Source organism: Aegilops tauschii, chromosome 3 (assembly GCF_002575655.3).
Source record: "Aegilops tauschii subsp. strangulata cultivar AL8/78 chromosome 3, Aet v6.0, whole genome shotgun sequence".
Lineage (NCBI taxonomy): Eukaryota > Viridiplantae > Streptophyta > Magnoliopsida > Poales > Poaceae > Aegilops > Aegilops tauschii.
In genome coordinates, this window is record NC_053037.3 from 307,423,167 (window position 1) to 307,441,110 (window position 17,944).

Consider the following 17,944-nt stretch of genomic DNA (forward strand, 5'->3'; position numbering starts at 1 on the left):
TAGGGGGCTTCCTGTTCAAACATAGGTCGTATTCGAACCAAAGAGAACATAGCTGTCGATACAATTTTGATTGGCACACTGCCGAGCTCACTGGGGAGTTTCTTGATCATATTTGAATCATAGCTCAACCCCCTTTGGGAACCGACGTGGATCGTATTCGAATCAGCGTCGCTAAACAACTCTCAAGGTCATTTGGGGGCTTCCTGTTCAAACATAGGTCGTATTCGAACCAAAGAGAACATAGCTGTCGGTACCCTCTTGATCGGCAACGCCAAAGCCACTGGGGGCTATATGATCGTATTCGAATCTTAGCTTAACCCCTTTGGGACGGTTCTGTGGTCGTATTCGAATCAGAAGCCTCCAAATTTTTGAAGTCTTTTTTTTTGCAAACAAGTTCTTTTGGTCATATTTAAGGTATTCACGGGTGGTTTCTGTTCCACCGGCTTAACTTTGATCAATAAAGTTGATCGCACATAATAAGCATCATATTACAGAGTTGGGTTTTCACCCTCATTATTCGGGTTATATAAACCAGAAGTGTACTTGAAAAATCATAGACATGCTGTTATGGTTGTCTCAAATATATAATTGAAGAACTGATTTATTATGATTTTTTAATGCATACTCCGGGTTATATATATGACCCTCCATGTGGTAAGCCGCCAGGGGACTTGTGATTTGTTTTCTATGCAGGACAATTAAGGACAGCTCTTTAAACATAAGGAAAGTAGAGGATCAAGCATAACCCGGCAGAATATAAGAGGGCATCTTAAACAGTGTTGAGCGCCACACATGTGCGCGATGGCACGACAAAATCAAGTGTTTTCCTACTCTAGTACATGACTCCCCGAGTCCGAATAATGAAGCATTGTTTCATCAAGACGTAAGCATGAGCCGCTTGAAGGGTTAAAGGTGTGTTGGGCCTGAGGCTTCCGGGTCATCCCTCTCCACTCCTCCGGCTGTTTCCATTTCCTGGAAGGTTGATGATTTCCAGTCAATGCCACTCAAGGCTTCAAATTGAGCTTCATCATCAATTAACCCCGCCGGGTCAACTTCAGGGGCGAAGGTATGCTTACGAGTTGGAGGAATCAGGCTGATTGCTTCATAACGTGGTGTTGGGATCCTCTGATTCTCCGCGTCATAGCCCGGTTGATATTTGATAAGATCTGTGTCATTACCAATCAGAGTGGCCACAGGGCGTATGCTCTTCACGCAAGCGGCGAAGTCCTTCTGGTCAAATGGGGTGCCGTCCTCCTTCAAACTGGGATACCCATGGGCGATGTCGGCCGGGTCTAGCTCCGGTAGAAACGCCTTGGCCCGGCTCAGAGCGGCTATGGCTCCGGCTCTCGCAGAAGCTTGTCTCAATTCTTGGAAGCGTTGAGGTAGCACGGCAAGCCGCCTTAACACATCCGCCAGATGAGTGGGAACTTCATTTGACAGAGCCACGACGGCTAAAGCACGTTGTGACCCGGTGTAGAGTTGTTCCACCAGGGTATAAACAGCCTTCAGCTTTGTCAGCATGTTTTGATTGAGATTGGAACTCCGGGGGCCAGCATTACAAAGTCAGGTAAGCTTATTGGAAAAGATGTAAACTAGCTAACACTTACAGAGTAACTTACCAAAGATTGCGGAGACCATCTGAGATACATGGCGTTTTAAGCCGGATAGCTCGGCGGTTGTTTCGGCAAGAGTGGCCTCCGCTTGTTCGGCCCGGCTGAGCAAAGCAGTCTTTTCATCCGCCCAGGCTTTTCTCTCTGCTTCAAACTTCTTCTTCAGTTTCTCTTGTACAGATACACTGAATTCAAACTTGGAGTTGGCCTTTTGGGTTTCATTTTCTTGAGTTTTCAGGCGGTTCTTTAAATCGGAGATCTCCGATTCAAATTCCTTAATGGCGGCCTGCATAAATTCCGGTTTACCGTTAGGGTTATCATAATGCAACATTAAGACCCAAGCATTTTGCAAGCAAAGATTCTTGGCACTTGGGGGCTAATGTATGTTAAAGAGCTCTATTTACAGTGGCGGTTCATGGAAATAAGTCCCAAGCACTTTGCAGGCAAAGATACTCGGCACTTGGGGGCTAATGCATAGTTGTTCAAATACTTGGTTAACACACGTGATTACTAAACTGGCGTTAAGTCTACAACATATTTCATCATAAGTAATAGACTTGGGGGCTGACATGGTAAGGATAACTATGGAGTAAGCAAGAGAGTCATACCTCAGATTTTTGCTGTATTTGTTTCACCATATCAATTTCCAGATCCCGGTTGTTGTGCACTTGATTCACATAGCCAGAGACAATGTCGTCAATGCTTAGATGAGCATAATCAATGATGTCCAGCTTGGCCCTGTGGTGTTCCAGAAGTTCTTCCCTGGCAGAGCACTTAGCCAGCACGGTAGGTCTTCCCGGTTCGACAAACTCAGTCCGGGTGATTTCAACGTCCGGATCATCTGGATGAGCCGGGCTGGGGATCTCCAGGTTCTCAGAACCTTCCATAACTTGTTCAATAGATGGAACAGTGGCGGCATCAGGAGCTGGTGCAGCCGGCGGCTCATAAGCAGAAGCATCAGGAGCTGGTACAGCTGGCGGCTCACGAGCAGAAGCATCAGGAGCAGCCGTTCTGAGTTCCGGCTCAGCCAAGCTCGATTCTTCGACCGGCTTACTTCTCTTTGTCCTCTTGCTGGGCTTTACTTGTACACTAAAAGTCAAAGGGTTAGTACAAAAACGAGTAAGATAAGCACAAAATAAACTGATCATCATTACCCGGGAGCGGTTTTGAAAGCCGGCATGCTGGACTGCATTGAGTCGCCGGAGGAAGGTGGAGTTTCCTGGTAGTTTGAGTCAGAAGAATTGAGTGGTTGACGAGTGAAGCCCGCCAAAGGGTGCAAAGAATATAAGTCGAAGATAACCTTAGTCCGGCGCTTCCTTGATGCATCGGGTAAGTCGGAGGAGAGGTCTGCATCTTTGCTGGTCCGGGTCTGCCTCTGACTCTCATGAATCTGTCGCTTCAAAAGAAATTGAGGACCTTGATAAGCTAAAGGATGTGAAAATCTTACTTTCCGGGTTACCCTTCGGATTTTCTGTCTCGACAAAGGCTCGGAGTGGGAGGAAATTATAGTTACCTCTTCAATCACTTCATGACTCGCTCTGGTGTCATCCTGCTGATAATTCATGTCAATAAGATGGTTAAAAAAGGAGCCTAAAGAGTCAAGAGCTACCTCTGACTCGGAGGTATCATCCAGATGAAGCAGGTCCGAGGCGCTAGGTTTATTCCCCTTCTTACGGGCGGCGGCTTTCTTGGCCTTTCTGGCTTTCTTTGCAGCAGCATGGTCATATTTGACTTTTGAAAATTTATCATTTGCCTGTAAAATACAACAAAGGTTTTTGAATTAAGACGAAATCGTTAGAATGGAAGGTGAGGTGTTCAGGTCAATGGTTTACCGCTGGAGCCGGGTTAGCCTTGCAGAAAGGACTTAAGCCTATTCTCGCGCAATCTGCCAGGCTCTCGTTCAGAAGAGACTTGGTCATATCATCAATGACGTCTTCAGGTAAGTTGTCTGGACTGTGCCGAAGAGGATCATCCTTCTGGCCCGTGTAATCGCACATCAAGCCGGGGCGGCGGCTTAAAGGAATCACCCGCCAGGCAATCCAAACCCGGACCAAATCAATGTCGTTTAGGCCGTTCCCTAGAAGAGCTTTCATCTTGTTTATGGTGGGGGTAAGTGTTTGACATTCAGCTGCAGATAATTTATCTGGTAAGGGGTGATTTGACTCCAGACGTAGGGCGCAGAAGCCGGGCACAGGGTTCTGGTTAGCCGGAGAAGTGTCTTGGCAGTAGAACCATGTTTGGTTCCAATCTTTCGGGTGACTCGGCGGCTCAGCAGAAGGGAAGAGACAGTCTCTACGTCGCTGAATTGAGATTCCGCCAAGCTCCAAGCTGGGCCCATGAGCACATTCGTTTTGGCGGTTCAGATAGAATAACTCTCTAAAGAGTAGCAAGCTGGGTTCTTCTCCAAGGTACACCTCACAGAACACTTGGAAGTTGCAGATGTTTGACACGGAATTGGGTCCGATGTCTTGAGGTCGCAGGTCGAAAAAGTGCAGGACATCTCTGAAGAATTTTGAGCCGGGAGGAGCAAAGCCCCGGTTCATGTGATCAGTAAATATGACAACTTCCCCATCCTTGGGTTGAGGCCTCTCTTCTGATGGGTCAGGAGCACGATAGGACATGACCTCTTTCTTTGGCAGGTAACCCGTTTTCACGAAATCAGCTAAGATGCTATCAGTGACGTTGGATCTAACCCAGTTGCATGTGATGGGTGCTTCGGGGACCTTGGGCGGCATTGTGAAGGATGGAAGCCTATGACAAAATAAAGTTTCTGGTTCAACTTTAAGCCAGCAAAAATATTTCAATTCATATTCAAGGTGGCGGCTTACGAAGGGGCCTAATGATATATGGCTAATTGTGTCAGATTGTTTAAACCGCCATGGGAATCATAAACAATTAAGTTATTCAAATCCACTATGAGTAACCCGGACTATTCATTGAGCATTGCCTTTATAAACCGGCGATAAGAGCCGTCATGGCTAACAGATGCAGTTTTTGCCTAAGTGTTGCACAAACAAGTTTCACAGACTGGAGCTATTATTTTGGATCAAACGGTCGTGCAGAAAAGAAAATTTTATAGAACTGAAAACTGGTACAGATGAGTTCATAAGCTCCAATGAGGTCTTTTTGCAAATGAAAGGGATCTGCTAGTATTGAAAAAGGACGCGAAACAACTACCGCAGGAGTTCTGTATTGCTTTTCGGATCAAAAGAGACCGCGGTGGAAGAACTATGAAGAAACCGAGATGAACTACGAAGAACACGGAAGAAACGCGGAACCCTAATGCGGATCTGACGTTCGAGAAGAGGAAGACTTACAGTTGCAGATTCACTGCAGAGAGTCGCCGCCGTTCTCTGGACTAGCTCAGGTTGATGTAGCGGCCGAGGCTGAGGAAGACGAGATGCGCGGCAGCGGCGGCGGAGCTTGGGTTCTGAGGCGTCGAGAGGAGGAAGACGATGGAAAGGGAAGAATGAGAAAGGACCCGGTCAGGCCTATTTATAAGGGAAGGCTGATAAGTGGGCGCGAGAAACGAGGAGGCTGAAAGCATGATTATCTAGCTACAGAGGCGCCTCGGTTTTCGGGACGGTTATTAAGACAAGGATCCGTTGAGATACGTTGGGTAGAACATGCATTAATGGCGGATGACGTCACGGCGGGTTACCAAGAGTCCAGGAGATGACATCATGGCGGGTTATAACCTTGGCGCAAACAGAAGTCAGAGGATTTTTTCTTAAGGTATTGAAGATTGACATGAACCGGTTCAAATCAATCTGGGGCCTAATGTTGGGGATATAGCTATTGGTGTAACCCGCCCAGGATGGGCCGGGTTACGTTGCGACGACTCATCATTCAGAAGCCCAAGGACAGGTTGAAGATGGCGGTTCAATAAGGGCCTAAGGCCCATAGGTGACTTGAGGCCCGTAGTGATAAACCGCCGTTATGGCATGACTTGTATTATAAGGCAAGAATAGTTAAGAGTCCGAGCCGGACACTGTTTATGAGCCGGCCGGGACTCTAAGAGCCGCTGGGCGTTAACCTCTCTATATAAAGGGACGACCCAGCGGCGGTTCAGGACAAGTAACATCAAATCGGTAGCCAGGCATAGCGGATTCGCTCCCTGGTCATCGAAACCCTAGTAATTCCACCTCAACTGGAGTAGGCTTTTACCTTCACCGTAAGGGGCCGAACCAGTATAACCCTCGTGTCCTTTGTCCCGTTTTAACCCCTTTAAGCTTCCTAGTTGCGATGGCTCCACGATTAAGTCCTTTCACAAGGGCATCTGCCGGGACTATTCCACGACACTATTGATCACTTTGCTGCATATAATTAATCTCCAGGTGTGGTTGAATTGACGACTCAGCTGCTAATACCTTCAAATATTTTTGGCTCCCCTTGTGTCGAATCTATAAATTTGGGTTGAATACTGTACCCTCGAAAACTATTGTGATCCCCTATACTTGTGGATTATCAGTGATTCTAAATAACAACTCACTCAAGTGAGCTATCACATCACACTATTGTTTTAACTGTTTCATAACGTAGGCATTGAAATGATCTTGCTTCCTAATGTAGTTGTCAAATTCATATAAGCATTAAGTAGGATGTTTATTGTAAGGGATGTCACCTTCATCAAACTTTAAAAGAGAATTTACCTCCACCACTGTCGGTGTGGAACGACACCTATGGGATCACAAGAATCCCTACTACGGTTGCCGGGGCGCAGGGTTGCAAGAAGAGCAGGATTAGTAATCAGCACAAGGATCGTTTACCCAGGTTCGGGCCGCGAGGATGCATAAAACCCTAGTCCTGCTTTGGTGGGTGTATTGAGTGTTCTTGAGCCCTTGAACTACCTACGGTGGCTGAGTAGTTCCAAAGAGCCGAATCCTCCTCCAGTATGCCATGGGCCTCCTTTTATAGTCGAAAGGGGCTGCCACAATGGCACACAGGAGGTGGAAAGGCATACAGTACTGCGAGCTTATCACTCGTATTACAGGACAAGACGCATTTAATGCGCCGCTGAGGTGTCCCCTAGCTTTATCAGGGACGGGGACGAGGCCCATCCCGTCCGTCGCCGCTCCTCCTCGCTTTGACACGCGCCCTAGCCAGCGATGCGTGCGGCGCCATGTAGGCAGGCAGGCAGCTGAGGTGGCGCGGTGGTAGGGTCTTCACGAAGATCTGCATGCTGCCACGCAGGCGCTTGATGAGTTGGCCTGGGAGCTGCATGTTGCCACGCAGGTGCCTGCCCAGTTGGTTGAGCTGGCAGCTGCATGCGAACGGCGGTGGAGACTTGGCTGGTGCGGGCCTGGCAGTGGCCCTGCTGGCGTCCTTGGTGAGAGCCTTGCCGGGTGGCCTGGCAAGGGTCTTGCCATGGCACGCTGTCGTCCCCGGCAAGGATCTTGCCGGGGGTCTTGTGGCTCTCCTCGGCAAGGATCTTGCCGAGGATCATCGTCTTTCAATCCTTATCTGATCTTGGACACTCCTTGTCTTCACAAAGATCTGCATGTCACCATGAGATCCCTCCCGAGCCCTAGTTCCAACGTGGTTGGTTGAGTTGGAACCCATGGGCTCGAGGGTGGCACACTCTGTGGTGTGGGCGAGCCGCCCGGGCAAGGATCTTGTCGGGGCTGCTGAGGCTGCCCCGACAAGGGTCTTGCCGGGGGAGCCTGCTTCGCCCTTCTGCTTCTTCGTGTTCTTGACCTTGGCGTTGCCTTGGCTATCTTGGGCTTCGGCTTCTCTCCGTCTTCCCTCCCTTGCCCTTCTTCGTGTGGCCGCGGCGCGTGGCTCTGACTTCCCGTGCACAAGTAAAGGGGTCAAAGGAGAGCCCCTACTTTTGTACACCGACAGGAGCCCCCGGGCCTGGGCCACACATAAGCGCAAAACGTTGTTGGGCCAGGCCCAAAATGGTGTGCGGGCAGGCGGGGCGGATTTTCACCGCAGTAACTCTTCGTCCGCTGCGCTTCCCCACGACCCGCGTTGAATGCGCAACGTGCGAAGGGGGCATGTGTGACGTGGGCAGCATGTGTGGGGCAGTTTCCGCAGGTATGCGTCATATCGTGATACAGGGGCTGCTCGCGCCTTCCCCATGAAGAGGGAGAGGCGTACAGGCGCGGCCCATTTACTGAATGGGGCCGGGTCACGGTCTTCAAGGCGTCCACACCCCACGACCACGAGGTGGGGAGAGGTCGCTCCACCCGTCCCCTCGGTTCTGCACGTTCGCCACGCGTCCTTCATGCGCCTGGGATGGCAAGCGGTGGAGACAGGAAACCAGGCCGTCGCTGGTTGGGGCAGCGGGTCGGTCTCGATTCCCTGCGCCTCTGGTGGCTGGATTGGCCGAGCGGGGCGGCCGAGCCCCGACCCCGCCCCTTTATAAGGAGAGGGAAGGGGGGATGGCATCCCGCATTCTTCTATCTTCTATCTCCTCCTGCTTCTGCTTCTTCCTTTCACTCGCCATGGAGAAAGGGAACCCCGGTCCCTCGACGGTGGCAGCGAGGGTCGCCGCTGGACAGCGCGTCCCTCCTCCTCCTGAGCCCGCGGTGGTGGAGTTGGCCGCGAGGGGAAGGGGGAGGGGCGAGGCCGTGGGCGAAGCCGCGGCAGAGGTCGTGGTGCTCGGGGAAGAGGAGGACGGGGCGGCGCGCCGGCCTCGCCCCCGCCAATGATGCCTTTCCCGACGGAGGGCCACGTTGGAGACCAGCCCCGTGAGTTCTTCATCAGGCTGCGCCGGCCTCCGCGTCGTCGTCTTCGCCTTCCTGCCCCGTTTGCTCAGGAGATGGAGCATGACCCGCCCCAGATCCTCAGGTTGCACATGAGGGGCTATGGGAATGGGGGCACGCGGGTCGACGTTGACTTCCCGGCTCCTCGGGTCATGTATCTCCACCGTGGATGGAAGACGTTCGCTCGCATCCACAGTCTGACGACGGGACTCGTCCTCTACTTCAAATTAATGGAGGGCGGGTTGCTCTCCGTCAAGGTCTTCGGAGATTTTGGCACTCGCCTGAAGTGCTGTGTGGAGAGCTCCTCCGACGGAGACTCCGACGATGGAAGCTCTTCCTCGAGCGAGAGTGACGAGCAGGACAGTGGGGCAGATGATGGGGACGAGTCCGACTAGGCGTCGGGCGCCCCGCGCCTGGGCGAGTGTGGCAACAGCAGCATCTGCACCTGGCCGCTCCTCCGGTGGAGTTTTGCCGGGGAAGGGGCCAGCTCCTTGAACTTCTCGGGGCCGTCTCCTTGGGCGGCTGGCGTCGGGAGGCTACGGAAGAGGAAGAGGGCGGGCGGCAAGGCCGTCAACTCGGAGTACACGGACACCGACGCCTTCGTCGCGTGTCCGGCGTCCTGCCGCCTCGTCTTCCAGCTCCTTTCCCGGCACCGTCATCACCGGCCCACCCTTGGGTAGCCACCGAGGTGTTCTCTTGGTGCTTTCTGCTGCTCGTAGCTCGCCTAGGCGCCCCTTTTGCCCTTTTGCCTTCTTGACCTACCTCCTGAGGAGAGGGACGAGAAAGGGATTACGGGCATCTCATCTCTTTTTTAGTTTGTAAGCCTTCAGGCCTTCGTTAAATTTAGAACTTGTAATCCCCTTGCTCATGTTTTTCATTCCATACGGACTGTACCTGTGTGGGATGTTTTTAATGAAAAAGGGATGGTTGCCGGGTTTTTCGTTCGTGGGTGGACCCCGCGACAAGGAGCGAATCCTTGTTACTATTTAAGATAAACATTTTTGCCCGGCAACAGGCCTTGCCGCCCCCCTCACTTCGCTCGACCATCCTCGCGCCCTTGGCGGAGGCAGGGATGAAGTGGGCTTAGGCTCCTCGTTCTATCTCCTTGACGTCGCGGCTACAACCAAATCCGGACCCAGGAGATAATCCTTAGGTATAGGAAAAAGGGGAGCATGGTAGCCTGGAGATAAAACGAGGTTTCACGTACCCCAGTTCCGTTCCGAAATGCATGACAGAGGATGAAAGACTTATCTGGATCTGCAGCCCCCGGCAACCTTGTCTTGCCACGGTTGGATCCTTGTACTTGCAGGCCCCGGCAACTCTGGTTTGCCGGGGTCGGGACGCCGGTCCGTTCCCTTTCTTCCAAGTAGCTCAGCAGAAGTGCCCATGTGTCCTGTGAACCAAAGGAGGACAGAAAAGAACAGAGAGATGCGCACTCGACCTCTAGGCTAGGGGTTAGTCGCCGCTAAGCACTATCAACCCTAACCAAGGAAGAGACTCGACCTAGCATGCATGCTATAACTTAGGGCGACAGCGCTTCATTTATTTGTCCTCAGGGTCTGCGCATGGCTTTGTACAAAGGGTTACATGCCTTGCTGGCAAGGCTTGTACAAAAGGTGGCTTGTCGGGGGGGCCGGCAAGCCGCGCCTTATGGGTAAAACTTGAGAAGATGCTCGATGTTCCAGGAGTTGCTCACTGGAATGGCATCTTCAGTCTCCAGGTGGACTGCGCCAGGCCTGGGAACTCGTATTACCCGATAAGGGCCTTCCCACTTCGGCGTCAACTTGTTGGAATTCTTGGCCGACTGAATCCGCCGAAGAACAAGGTCGCCTTCCTCAAAGCTTCGGGCATGAACCTTGCGGCTATGGTAGCAGCGCAAGGCTTGCTGGTAGCATGCTGCTCTCACAGCCGCCCGAAGACGATCTTCCTCAAGGAGCGTCGCGTCATCTTGCCGCAACTGCTCTTGCTCAAGCTCATCATAAGCGAGCACTCGAGGTGACCCGTATATGAGTTCCGTGGGGAGAACTACCTCCGCCCCATAAACTAGGGAAAAGGGTGTCTGACCGGTGGCTCGATTTGGCGTCGTCCTGATCGACCAAAGAACCGCCGGCAACTCATCAATCCAGCGCCTTCCGCTCTTGTGCATCCTGTCAAAGGTCTTCGTTCTCAGGCCTCGCAACACTTCAGCATTCGCCCTCTCTGCTTGGTCGTTGCTCCGGGGGTGTGCCACGGAAGCAAAACAGACCTTGCTGCCGAGGTTTTGAATGTACTGCATGAAGGTGTGGCTTGTGAACTGCGTGCCGTTGTCGGTGATGACTCTGTTTGGCACACCAAAACGGCAGACTAGTCCCTTGAAGACTTGACGGCTGACTGTGTTGTCACCTTCCTCACTGGTTCCACCTCTGGCCACTTTGTGAACTTGTCAATTGCAACGTACAAGTACTCAAAGCCCCCGACCGCACGGGGGAAAGGGCCCAGTATGTCGAGTCCCCGGACCGAGAATGGCCAGGAGAGAGGGATCGTTTGAAGGGCTTGAGCTGGTTGATGAAGCTTCTTTGAATGGAACTGATGCGCTTCACACTTGGTTACTAGTGTCGTCGCATCCTAGAGGGCGGTGGGCCAGAAGAAACCTTGTCGGAACGCCTTTCCGGCAAGGGCCCTCGACCCTATGTGGGAGCCACATATGCCTCCATGTATCTCTGCCAACAGCTCCAGTCCTTCCTCCCGGGGGATGCACTTCAATTTCACACCGTTCGGCCTTCTCCTGTACAGGACGTCATCGACGAACTGGTACAGGGCAGATCGACGGGCTACTTTTTCTGCTTCTTCCTGCTCCTCAGGAAGTTCCCCTGTTTGGAGGAATCAGACAGTATGCTGCGCCCATGCCGGAGCCTGGGGCTCGACGGCAAGGACCAAAGGCATTTCCTCTGCCATGGGAGCGGTTGTCTCCACGGCCAGGGCTTGACGCCCTGCCGGAGCCAGTTGCTCTTTGGCAGGCTCAGCGTCCACGGCAGCATCCTTGCCGGCAGCCCCAGGGGGCTCGGCGGGAAAGTACTTGCCAGGACCTGACTTCCTCCGCCTGTTCCGCCCCGTTGATGGTTCGACGGATGGCTGAGTTAACCAGAGCAAAAAGGTACCTGGTTCCACAGGTAGCTTGAATGCAGCATGCTTCGACAGGTAATCAGCAATGTCGTTCTCCGCTCGGGGAACGTGCTCCACTTGGATACCGTCAAAGCGCTCCTCCAGCTTCCTCACATCATCTACGTAGGCCTCCATCAATGGGCTCTGGTAATCCTTGTTGACTTGTCTGACGACAAGCTGCGAGTCACCCCAGACGATGAGCTTCTTCACCCCGAGGTCTGCCGCGATCCTAAGACCGGCAAGCAGCCCCTCGTACTCAGCAGTGTTGTTCGTGGACATCTCCCTGGGAAAGTGCATCTGGATCACGTACTTGAGGTGCTCTCTGGTGGGTGTGACAAGCAGCACACCGGCACCGGCGCCTTGCAGCGAGAAGGCCCCATCAAAGTACATGATCCAAACGCGGTCCGCTTCCTTGCCAGGGAGAGCGGTCTCTTGGATTTCTTCATCAGGTGTTGAGGTCCATTCCGCAATGAACTCTGCCAAGATTCTGCTCTGGAATTTTGAGGTACTTTCAAACTTCAACCCGAAGCTCGACAACTCCAAGGCCCATTCCCCAATCGTTCCGGTTGCATCTGGGTTGTGCAGTATCCGTTGTAGCGGGAGGCGGGTGACGACGGTGATCTTGTGGGATTGGAAGTAATGACGCAGCTTCCTCGAGGCCATAAGGAGGCCGAAGAGCAATTTCTACACACCGGAGTACCTCGACCTAGCCCCCTGCAAGAGGGAGCTGACAAAGTAAACAGGGTGCTGCATCATCTTCTTCTTCTGCACCACTTTGCCTGACTATGCGGGCGTTGCCCTGATGGCGTCAGACTCTGCCTGGGGCCTTGCCTTGCCAGCACCAGGACCTGCCGGGGGAATCTTTGGCTCACCGTCCGCTGGTTCTGCTGTCGCCACTGCCTCCTCGTCGACCTCCCTCTGTGCCACCAGTGCGGCGCTGACCACTTGATTCATTGCTGCTAGATACAGCAGCAACGGTTCTTGTGGTTTAGGCGCAACTAGTATTGGCGTGGAGGAAAGGTATTTCTTCAGATCCTGCAACACCGCCTCGGCTTCTGGGGTCCACTCCATCGGGCCCGCCTTCTTCAAGATTTTGAAGAAGGGAAGGGCGTGCTCGGCGGACTTGGAGATGAATCGGATCATGGCGGCGATGCAGCCGGTGAGCCGACGCACATCCTTGATCCGCTTGGGCGCCTCAATCTGTTCAATAGCCTTGATTTTGTCTGGGTTTGCCTCGATCCCGCGTTGTGACACAAAGAATCCGAGAAGCTTGCCGGACGGAACACCGAATACACACTTCTCAGGGTTCAGCTTAAGGTTGATCTTGCGCAGGTTGGCAAATGTCTCTTCCAGATCTTGCACAAGAGTTGCCCCATCCTTGGTTTTGACCACTATGTCATCCATGTACGCTTCCATATTTCTATGGAGCTGGGGTTCAAAACCAATTTGGACTGCTCTTGCAAACGTCGAGCCAGGACTCTTCAACCCGAAAGGCATCCGTAAAAAGCAATACGTACCACATGGGGTGATGAATGATGTCTTCTCTTCATCTTCTCTTGTCATGAAGATTTGGTGGTAGCCCGAGTAGGCGTCGAGGAATGACAGCAGGTCACACCCGGCCGTGGAGTCAACAATCTGGTTGATGCGCGGCAACGGGAAGGGGTCCTTAGGACAAGCCTTGTTGATATCTGTGTAGTCAATACACAGCCTCCACTTCCCATTTGCCTTGCGCACCACTACCGGATTGGCCAACCACGCCGGATGGAGCACTCCTCTTACCAAACCCGCCGCTTCCAACTTCCTGATCTCCTCTGTGATGAACTCCTGCCTCTCCAGAGCCTGCTTTCTGACCTTCTGCTTGACGGGCCGCGCATGAGGGCAGACAGCTAGGTGGTGCTCAACCACCTCCCTGGGAACACCGGGGATGTCGGATGCTTGCCACGCAAACATGTCGACATTCGCCCGCAGGAAGGTGACGAGCGCGCCTTCCTATTTGCTGTCGAGAGTGGAGCCTATGGTGAAAGCCCCTCACGTGCCATCCTCCCTGACGGACACCTTTTTGGTCTGCGGTGGCTCAGCTCTAGATTTCTTGCTCTTGCCGGTAGAGCTCTCTGGCACGTCCTCGACGATAGCACAACACTCCGAGGAGGTGCACTTGCCGGAGTGGGTGCGAGAGGTCTTGCCGGGCTTCTTCTTCCCTCCCGGGGGTTCAGCGGCAGGAGCAAGTGCCTTGGCGGTAGCTGCTGCAACTGCTTCCCGGTAGAGTTGGTCAGCGCAAATCAGCGTGTCCTTCTTGTCGTTGGGGACGGAGATGATGGTCAACGGCCTGGGCATCTTTAGCGTGTTGTAGGCGTAGTGCGACGCGGCCATGAACTTGGCTAGTGCCGGGCGGCCGAGGATCCCGTTGTAGGGCAGGGGGATCTCGGCCATGTCGAAGACGATCTTCTCCGTCCTGTGGTTCAACTCCCCTCCAAACTTCACGGGCAGCGTGACCTTCCCCTTTGGCTAGCTCCTCCCTGGGTTGACCCCTTGAAACATGCCCGTTTCCTCGAGATCTCCATCAGGGATTTGCAGCCTTCTGATCACGAGGGCGAGATCAAGTTCAGGCCGGCCCAGCCGTTGACCAACATCTTGTTCACCTTGAGGTTGCGTATTGTTGGCGAGACCAACAACGACAAACACCCGACCGCGGTTGTGCGGTCAGGGTGGTCCTCAGCGTCAAAGATGAGGGGCGTGCTGGACCACTTCAGTGGCTTCTGAGCGTCGAACGACGGCTCCGCTGCTGTAATCTCACGCGCCCACTGCTTGAGCTGGCGGTGAGAAGTATGCAGCGAGGCACCACCGTCGACGCACATGGCCTCTGTAGCCTTCGGGAACTCTTGCTCGCCGGACTCGTCATCCTCGTCATGATCATCGTCTTCCTGCTTCTTGTCGCGGCCCCGGGCGGGCCTCTCTTGTTGGCTGTCCTTGTCGCGGCGGCCTCCTTGGCCGCCACGCTTCTTGTCGGATCCCTCGGCACTGTCCTAGCCCTTCTCCTTGTCCCGCCTCTCATACTCAGCCTTTTGCTTCTCAGCAAGCAGCTCGACTTGCCAGCAGTTCTGGAGGTCGTGGCCCTTGGTGCGGTGGATCTTGCAGTACTGCTTGCCGGAGCCCCCTGGCTTGTCGGCGGCTGCTAAGGCCCGGCAGGCGACGCACCCGATAATCTCCTTGCCAGGGTCGTCTGCCTTGACCTTCTTGGCAGCGCCGGTGTCGTCGGACCCTTCAACGGCAAGCACGACCTTGCCATTGCGTTTCCTGTTGCGACACCGGCCCTTCTTCGTCGGGCGGCGGTGTCTTCATCAGTAGAGTCGGTTTCCGCGCCGGTGTCCTCATCGGGGTACTTCCTTCCCTCTTCAGCCCGGGCACACCTATCGGCCAGAGCATAGAGTTCGGCTACATCCTTAACCTTGGTCATCGCCAGCTCCTCGCGCATCTTGCGGTTGCGCACGTTCTGATGGAACGCGCTGATCACAGCGGCGGGATGAACGTCGGGGATGTTGTACTGCACCCGGCTGAATCTCTGGATGTACTTGCGCAGGGTTTCCCCTTCCTTCTGGGGAATGATATGCAGATCACTGGCCTGGCCATGAGCTTGGTGGCCTCCAGTGAAGGCGCCAACGAACTCATGGCATAGATCCGACCAAGAAGAAATGGAATCCGCCGGCAAGTGCATCGACCAAGACATAACATTGGGCTTCAGTGCCAGCGGGAAGTAATTAGCAAGCACCTTGTCGTCACGAGCTCCCGCAGCCTGCATCGCGATGGTGTAGATGCTGAGGAACTCGGACGGATGGGTCTTGCCAGTGTACTTCTCGTCGACGTCGGGCTTGAACGTGCGGTGGGACGGCCACTGGAACTGCCGCAGCTCGCGGGTAAAGGCTGGGCAGCCCACCTCGTAAGGTAGGCCGCTGGAGCCCCCCAGCGCCGGGTGGTCCATAGCGAGCCCCGCCCGCTTGTCCGACTGGTGGCGTGTATCACGCCGGCGCTCGATAGTGGTTCGAGCATCTTCGTGAGCTCGTTCTCGAAGAACTTGGCGCTGGTCGCGGTGGGTTCGCGGGTCGGACGATGCTATAGAGATATTATCACAAGCGTCGTCACGACGAGCCGACGCCCATGGTGACTAGCGAGGAAGGGAAGAGTGCATCGTGACCGCAGCACCCCCGGTCCTCCCAGCGCTGGCATGTGGTGGCTCGGTGGAGCGCCGGCCCGAGGGTCCTGCCGGTCGCGGATCATCTTTCTTGGCGACGGCGACGAGGCTCCGGATGGTGGCCCTCCACTCGTCGAGCTTCTCCGCAGCAGGAGGGAAGTCGAGGAGCAGCTGCACGCGCGCCAAAGCTTCTGCTGGCGTGGGTGGCGGTGATACCTGCGTGGACCGTGGCGCGCTTCGACTTCTAACCACGTTAGAAGGAGCTCTATCACGACCCAGCGGCTGCGCGCCATTTTCCCCAGCACTTCGGCAGGCATGCTGAACTCCTTCGTCCCGCGGATGATGCACAGGGCTCTTCCCACGGCGGTGTCCAGGGTCACCGGTGTGGTGACGCTGCTCGTCGCGCACATTGTGGGAAGAGCGCGCAGTGGTCGCTGGTGTGGGCGTCCTGGAGGTTGCTGCGCCGCCCGTGGGTGGCACAACGACACTCCTGGAGGGCCCCGCGCCGCCTGCGGGGGGCCCAGCCCCATCTTTGGATTTGGTGGCGTGCGGCCCGTCGCCTAGCGCACGAACGGCGCCGCTCGCCAGGCTCTGACTGCCAAGGCGATGCTGGTGCTCGCGGACCGCGGCTCGGGTTCTGTCCGCGACCGGGCTGCTGCTCGCCCGCCCTGGCACGGGCCGTTCGGCCCCCGACGAGCCGATCGCCGTGGCCGTCTTCTTCTTGGGAGCCATGGCGATGAAGAACCGCTAGGCTAACTACTAGACCAGATTCTCACAATTGCGCCCCCTACCTGGCGCGCCAAAGATGTCGGTGTGGAACGACACCTATGGGATCACAAGAATCCCTACTACGGTTGCCGGGGCGCAGGGTTGCGAGAAGAGCAGGATTAGTAATCAGCACAAGGATCGTTTACCCAGGTTCGGGCCGCGAGGATGCGTAAAACCCTAGTCCTGCTTTGGTGGGTGTATTGAGTGTTCTTGAGCCCTTGAACTAGCTACGGTGGCTGAGTAGTTCCAAAGAGCCGAATCCTCCTCCAATACGCCATGGGCCTCCTTTTATAGTCGAAAGGGGCTGCCACAGTGGCACACAGGAGGTGGAAAGGCATACAGTACTACGAGCTTATCGCTCGTATTACAGGACAAGACGCATTTAATGCGCCGCTGAGGTGTCCCCTAGCTTTATCGGGGATGGGGGCGAGGCCCGTCCCGTCCGTCGCCGCTCCTCCTCGCTTCGACACGCGCCCTGGCCAGCGATGCATGCGGCGCCATGTAGGCAGGCAGGCAGCTAAGGTGGCGCGGTGGTAGGGTCTTCACGAAGATCTGCATTGCCACCATGCAGGCGCTTGATGAGTTGGCCTAGGAGCTGCATGTTGCCACGCAGGTGCCTGCCCAGTTGGTTGAGCTGGCAGCTGCATGCGAACGGCGGTGGAGACTTGGCTGGTGCGGGCCTGGCAGTGGCCCTGCTGGCGTCCTTGGTGAGAGCCTTGCCGGGTGGCCCGGCAAGGGTCTTGCCGTGGCGCGCTGTCGTTCCCGGCAAGGATCTTGCCGGGGGTCTTGTGGCTCTCCTCGGCAAGGATCTTGCCGAGGATCGTCGTCTTTCAATCCTTATCTGATCTTGGACACTCCTTGTCTTCACAAAGATCTGCATGCCACCACGGAGGTGCCTCCCGAGCCCTAGTTCCAACGTGGTTGGTTGAGTTGGAGCCCGTGGGCTCGAGGGTGGCTCACTCTGCGGCGTGGGGGAGCCGCCCTAGCAAGGATCTTGTCGGGGCTGCTGAGGCTGCCCCGACAAGGGTCTTTCCAGGGGAGCCTGCTTCACCCTTCTGCTTCTTTGTGTTCTTGACCTTGGCGTTGCCTTGGCTGTCTTGGGCTTCGGCTTCTCTCCGGCATCCCTCCCTTGCCCTTCTTCGTGTGGCCGCGGCTTATGGCTCTGACTGCCCGTGCACAAGTAAAGGGGTCAAAAGGAGAGCCCCTACTTTTGTACACCGACAACCACCTGTGGTGGTGTGTCAAGACCATGTATTTCTTCAATAGGTGGTAAATTCTTAACATCTTCAGCTTTAATACCCTTTTCCTTCATACATTTCTTTGCCTCATGCATATCTTCAGGACTAAGAAATAGAATACCCTAGGAAGTGTCAAATAATCATAATTATTCAATATATTATACAATAATTCCTTGGCTTGTTCAACATTTCATTCCCTGAAAACACAACCAGCACAACTATCTAGGAAGTCCCTAGAAGCATCAGTTAGTCCATTATAGAAGATATCAAGTATTTCATTTTTCTTAAGAG